Source organism: Staurois parvus, unplaced genomic scaffold (genome assembly GCF_062004578.1).
Source record: "Staurois parvus isolate SC_StPar_1 unplaced genomic scaffold, SC_StPar_1.0 ptg000734l, whole genome shotgun sequence".
Taxonomy (NCBI): domain Eukaryota; kingdom Metazoa; phylum Chordata; class Amphibia; order Anura; family Ranidae; genus Staurois; species Staurois parvus.
Window position 1 is genome coordinate 3,856,372 of NW_028318530.1, and position 7,319 is coordinate 3,863,690.

A 7,319-nucleotide genomic window follows, 5' to 3' on the forward strand; every position below is an offset into this window, starting at 1 on the left:
ATGCCCATTATGGACAAGAGCTCCCCCATGCTTCTTTGTATACACAGAGCTGAAGTAGGTATTTAATAAATTTTCCTTCTCTTTGTCCCCAGTCACCCACTCTAGATTATTTTGTAAAGGGCCTACATGCTCGGACCGGACCTTTCTACTAGTAATATATTTGAAGAATTTTTTTGGGTTGATCCCGCTATCTTATTATCCATATTATCCATAATACTGTGCCATCAGTGTCATTCGTGTACTATATATTAAATGTTCTTTGGCAAATAAATAAATTTGCAATCTGTTGTTCATTTTCATTTTTTGCGGCCTTTATTTCATTTTTGCACATTCTTATATTGTAAAGCGCTGAGCAAACTGTTGGCGCTATATAAATCTTGTATAATAATAATAATAATAATCTGTTATATTCTTTGTAAGGTTTAAATGATGATAGCATTTCTTCATTTTTATATTTAATAAAAGCTCTTTTCTTATTATCTATAGCTTTTTTAACTTTGGCCGTAAGCCACATAGGTTTGATTTTTAGCCTTTTAAACTTGTTGCCCATGGGAATATATTTTGCAGTGTGTTCACATGCAGTCTTTTTGAAGAACTCCCATTTCTTTGTTGTGTTCATTGATGCCAATATTCCCTCTCAGCCTAAGTCTTGGAGAGCAGCTCTCAGCCTTGCAAAATTAGCTCTTTTAAAATTGAGCGTTTTTATTTTTCCCGTATGTGCTCGCTGTTTACAGCTAACAATAAATTAAATCATATTATGGTCACTGCTACCCAGATGTTCTTTTATATGGACATTCATAATAAGCTCTGCATGGTTTGAGATTACCAGCTTGAGCAGAGCATCATTCCTAGTTGGGTCTCAATGAACTGTACCATAAAATTGTACTGTACTAGGTTTAAAAATGTTTGTCCTTTAACTGTTCCTGCAGTACCATTACTCCAGTCAATTTCCTGTTATTTAAAATCCCCCCCTTGCCCAGGGATTCACCCAGTACAGCTGGATGAAAAGAGGATTCATCTGGAGTCTAGAGCAGTACAGCAGGAGAGGCTGGAGAGCTCTCCAGTGAGAAAACCCTTTTTTGCTGTATAGAGAAGTTTACATAGTTGCTAAGACGTTGTCCTCAGTTGTAGTTGCCTTGGACATCCCATACACCCCTCAACCTCATCCAAGTTCAATACCCCTAATAAAACTTAAAAAAAAAAAACAAGCTCAAGGACTGTTTACTGTCTCCAGAATACACGTCTGTGGAAAATGTGTGTTGCCTGGCTATGCAGGACTATAGGGGGACCAAAATCTTCAGTAACTCCTAAGGGAGTAGTGCTGCATTGTCAAAGCTTATTTGAACAAGTCAGAAAGTTATTGATTACTATGCAGAGTTACACCAGATTCTGTGTGCACCAATTTTAGTAAATCTCCCCTATAGTGTCTATAGTGCAAGCCTCAGTAGTGTGTAAAGTGTGCAGGGATCAGGAGTGCGTATTGCAAATCTCCATCAGCAGTGCTAAGTAAACCCTCATTACAGACCCCCCCCCTCCTAGCCCACCCCTCAATATAGACTTCCCCTTAATACAAACCCTCTCACCCCTCAGTACAGACCCCCCTCCCTTAGTACAGACCCCCCTGCAGTATATAGCTTCCTCTCTCAGTATAGACCACCTTCCCCCTCAGTATTGACTCCCCTCCTTCAGTACAGACCCCCCTGCAGTATAAACCTCCCTCTCTCAGTACAGACCACCATCCCCCTCAGAATACACCCCACCTGCCTCAATACAGACCTCAGTCCTCCCTCTCTCAGTATAGACCCCCTTCCTCCTCTGTATACACCCCCCTCAGTACAGACCCCCCTTTCTGCAGTATAGACCTCATCCCTAAGTACAGACCCTCCCAGTACAAGGATTGTTTACTTTTTCCTACCCTATCCACAATTAAAAAATGCATAAAAAATAAAAAATATTATCCATAATACTGTGCCATCAGTGTCATTCGTGTACTATATATTAAATGTTCTTTGGCAAATAAAATATTTATATAAATAATAAAAAATATAAAAAACAGTGTAAAACTGTGTAAACTAAAAAATAGACTTGAATTGATACCATTAATTTCTCTTTATGCAACTTTAGGTACCCCAGTACCTCTAAAATCATATGCAAATGCTGTATTTTCAAATTTACAATTTTCAAGTGGTTTACTTATACATTGATATTTATATCTGTATTTGAATACTTTCACAAAGTCATATTCTCCGAAGGCTATGCGTATACTGAATAAGGAAAAGTTAAATGAGTAACCTATTAGTAGGTAATAAAAATCAAAGCTGTTTGCAGTAAAACCTGTTTAAGTACTGTATCACCAGTTCAAAAGAACGAATTGGCCATAAAACAGAACAAACTTTGTGTGTATATTTATCGGATGACTGAAAGTGCCATACAACAGTTCAGATAGATAAAGTACAACTCGGCTATCTTGGCTATTTATTAAAGAAAAATGGCTTTGTGAATGTCTCATCATTTGCGTAGTCATAGAGAAGAATACCTGTAGTGTTTGTAGTATGTGTGAAATGTCAGTTTCTATTTATTATCTTTTGTTAGGGGAATGTATTATCTCCTAACATTCAATCCTAAGAAAAAAATAGTTGACCATAAGAGCATTCACTATTACCAAAAACAGCTGAACACTATAGGCAATATGAACATTTGAAATAAAACTTGCCTACATGTCCAAATCCATCGCTTAACTCATGCCGAATGACATCTGTCAGTCCCCACCACTGCAATGTAAGCAAAGGGGCAGGGTCTCCCAGGTGACATCATTGACCATGTGTAACACAGTGCTACAAGTGTTTGATGCAGGGTGTTAAAGTGAACTCAAGATGGCAGTGCCTGCAGAACAGTGGCAGTCACACCCTGTAGAACAGCCCCATGGAACTTGTATGCTGAACCGCAGGACTTGATTAAGGAGTAGTGTATCTAGGAACTACGTTTCCCAGAGGAGCTGGTGTGCGGCCCGAGGGATATATATACAAAATCCTGGGAGACTGGACAGGGAGTGAAAAATGAGAGATCTGGAGAGAGGAGTGTGCTGACTGCCAGAGGACCAGACTAGGCTGCGATAATGAGAAGAAGAGAGGCAAGGAGAATCTTCTGATCACTAACATTGCTGCTTCGCCTGGAAAGCTAATCTGCCAGCAGGCGATCAGACGGGACACTGCAGGCAGAACCAGAGGGTGCATGGAAGCTCCATTGTAAGAGAGAGAGACAGCCAGAATTAACCAGTTGCCATCCCTTGGGTGAGAGCGTTCCAAGCACTACTAAGGAAAGGGAACACTGACACTTGCTCCATACTTGTTTCTTTCCTGCACACAGTTGTGGACATTGCACATAGTTATTAAAAGTTGAGGCCTATTTCTTTCAGCCACCATTGTTTGACCACACTCAACACAGCCTTATCATCTGAACTGATAGCAAGACAGCCATTCCACAGGCCAAATCACAGCTGTGTCCCCGCCATCGTTAACTTACGCTCCTGAAGAGACCTTCTCCCATTGAACCAATAGCCTTGCAGTCTAGAGAGAAGCTACTTTGTCTCAACAATTATGTCTGACAGCTTAACATCTCACTGCTTTAGATTTACTAGTTACTAGTGCTTAAAGGGGCATTACACAAGTCATTTGCTGATTTCAAGGGGGAGTGCTGTACTCCCTTTGCTTCATTGCATTGTTCTTCAGAGATCCATTATTCACACTTCCTCCAATTGGGCCCCTTCAAGCGCGCAGAAAACTCTTCACTGCATATAAGAGAACATTGGTTGTTTGGGGTAAAGAGCTCTTTTTTTGTTTCAGGCTATCTCCCTGCCATCAGGTCCTGAGGGCCCAACGTGAGCTAGCCTACCGGTCTGATAGTTCCCACTGCTCACTGGGCACTGTAAAGCCACCTCAGGTTGAAGGTATTGGTTTAGTGTCTGAAAAGCAGGCCTGCTAATATTAACTCAGACCCTGTGATAAGAGTTGTCTTTTCGTAATTTAAGCTGACACAAGTAACAACTGACTTTGCACATGCCAATACTGTTTCTGCGATGTAACCCAACTATATTGAAGAAAATAATTCAGCAACTCCTAAGGGTATATATATGGACACATTTAGTCAATACCATCACAGAGATACCTTCAGGTCTGGTATACAATTTGAGGGGGGCCCCAGTTGAGTGTTTTTTTTGTAGGGTCCCCATTAAAACTCATACCAGAACTGAAGGTCTGAATGTGCCTGGCTGTTTGGAGTCACTGGTTGCCAGTTTCCTAACAATCAGGGGCCCTGAGCAGGAAGGGGCCACATTTAGCAGTGGTAGTAATAACTGATAATAGCTGATAACTCTTTCACTTCATACTGCAGCTGGAGGTTCACTCCCATTCCTTCGTCTGTTTGCACAGGAGTTTCTTTTGACTGTACACAGTGTAGTGATCTCCCTAATAATATTTCCCCTGCTAGTCAAATCTTAGCCTATAGCAGTGGCTGTCAATTGATGAGCTAAAGGGGGCCTCAAATGTGGCCCCTGACATCACCAAAGGGACGCTCATAATGTTCAATATATGTAATGCTTGAGAGGTTTGTCAGAAACTGGCAGATCTAATAGAGGAAATGATGGCCAGAGAGTGTGGACAGGATACATTTTTGGCTGGGGATATGCTACAGAAGACAATAAGAGACTGGGAAGATATTACATGAGGCTAGTAGAGATCAATGCTATTACCTAAATCAATGTTCCCACTAAAAGCTGCTACTAGTACATTGCTGCACAAGTGTCCCCCTTCCCCGCCATCACTGATTGTACACAGCGGGAGTCTGTCAGCAGGTCCCAGCCAATGATTCAAGGCCGGGAACTGCTGATCAGCTGTGTCCAATCATAGCCCAGAGACAATCAACACAGGGCTCTGTACAGAGGGAACGCTTTTGCAAAGCAAGAATAAAAAACAAAGAGTAAGAGTAAGAGTGTTAGTAAAAGCAGCACACCTTACACATTGTTAGGCACACATTTAACCCCTTGATCGCCCTAGATGATAACCCCTTCCCAGCCACAGAAATTCACAATACATTGACAGTGTATAGTATTATCACTGATTATTATTATTATACAGGATTTATATAGCGCCAACAGTTTGCTCAGCACTTTACAATATAACGGAGGACAATACAGCAACAATACAGTTCAATACAAGAGGGATAGGAGGGCCCTGCTCCTTGGAGCTTACAATCTAGGTTACTGTATTAGTGTCACTGGTGATGTCAGAAGCAGTTAGTCAGTTGCTCCACAATGTCAGTTAGTGTCAGATTGCCCTCCAGACTATCGTAGTCCCATTATAAGTTGCTGATCACTGCCATTAGTAGTATAAAAAAAATCCAATATATATATACTATAGTTTGCAGATGATATAACGTTCATGCAAACCAATCAATATACACTTATTGGGATTTATTTTACCAAAAACATGTAGCAGAATACATTTTGGCCAACACGTATTAAGTAATTTGATTTTTTAAATTTTTTTTAATGGATATGTTTTATATACAGCGCTGAGCAAACTGTTGGCGCTATATCCCAGGCCTAGGTGGTGGGGTTGGTCTGCTCCTGTCACCGCAGAGCACCTTCCGAGTCCTCCCAAACCCCCCCTCCCTATCCTTCTCCTCCTTCGAGGCCCACTGCGTCCGACTATTCTCCCCAACCCCCCTGAAGATTGCTGTGATATACCGGCCTTCTGGATCCATATCCCGCTTCCTGGATGACTTTTCCTCCTGGCTACCCTTCTTCCTCTCCTCTGAGCTACCCACCATCATCCTTGGGGATTTCAACATCCCTGTTAACCTCGACAACCCAGCCACATCCCATCTCCTCCACTTAACCTCCTCCTTTGCACTTGCACAGTGCATACAATCCACCACCCACTCCAACGGTAATATCCTTGATCTTGTCTTCTCCAACCGCTGCGCTCCCCACAACCTCACTAACACCCCCTTTCCTCTCTCTGACCACAACCTGATTACCTTCTCTATCTCCTCGTCCTCCAACGCCTACCCCTCCAAATGTCACACTACTACCAGCCGTAACCTCCGAAACCTTAACCCTGCCCCCCTCCACTCTGCAGCTGATCAACTCCACGACAGCATACTCCCCCTGTCCTGTCCCGACCTGGCTATGACTGCCTACAACAACGTGCTGTCAACAGCCCTTGACTCACTAGCGCCTTTAACCACACGCAACATCAGACCCCGACCGCTCTAGCCCTGGCAGACTGATCACACCAAAAGCTTCAAACGACACAGTCGTGCCCTGGAGCGAATATGGCGCAAAACCAAATCTCAACAAGCCTTCACCCGCTACAAATCTGCCTTCCACACCTACACCTCCTCCCTCCACGCAGCCAAACAAGCCTACTTCCTGACCCTCATCAAAGCCCTCTCCTCCAATCCTCGCCGACTCTTCTCCACCTTCATCTCTCTGCTCTCGCCACAACCACCTCCACCCAGCACATCACTCACCGCCCTTGAGATTGCCAATCACTTCAAAAACAAGATTGACACAATTCGCAAGGACATTGCCGCAACTCACACGCCCTCTCAACCCGTCCCCTCTCACACAGCTACCCCCTCATCCCCCCTCCCCCTCGACATAACCCGCAGGGACTTCGTCGCTGCTCAAACTCCCTCCAACCCCGTTCCTCCTCACTCAGCTACCCCCTCATCACCCCTCTCCCACGGCCCCACCACTGCTCTGACCTCCACTTCCACCCCACCCTACATTCCTCATACTGAAGCTCCCCCAACACTCCGCACCTTTGAGCTTACTACCATCGAGGAAGTCTCCGAAATCCTCTCTGATGCCCGCCTCACCACCTGCCCCCTCGACCCTATCCCCTCACAACTCCTACGACCTCCCTCCCCCTCCATCCTACGCTTCCTCACCCACATCTTCAATCTCTTCCTCTCCTCCAGCACTTTCCCCTCCCCTCTGAAACATGCACACATCACCCCCATACTTAAAAAGCCCTCCCTGGACCCCAATGACCCGAACAACCTCAGACCCATCTCCCTGCTGCCATTTACATCTAAACTCCTCGAGCGCCTAGTCTACACCCGCCTAAGCTCTCACCTCAATGACAACAACCTCCTCGATCCCCTACAGTCCGGCTTCCATCCCCTCCACTCCACCGAAACTGCCTTACTCAAACTCTCCAACGACCTGCTAACCACCAAAGCTAATGGCCACTATTCAGTGCTCCTACTCCTTGACCTCTCTGCGGCCTTCAACACAGTCAACCACCCCCTCC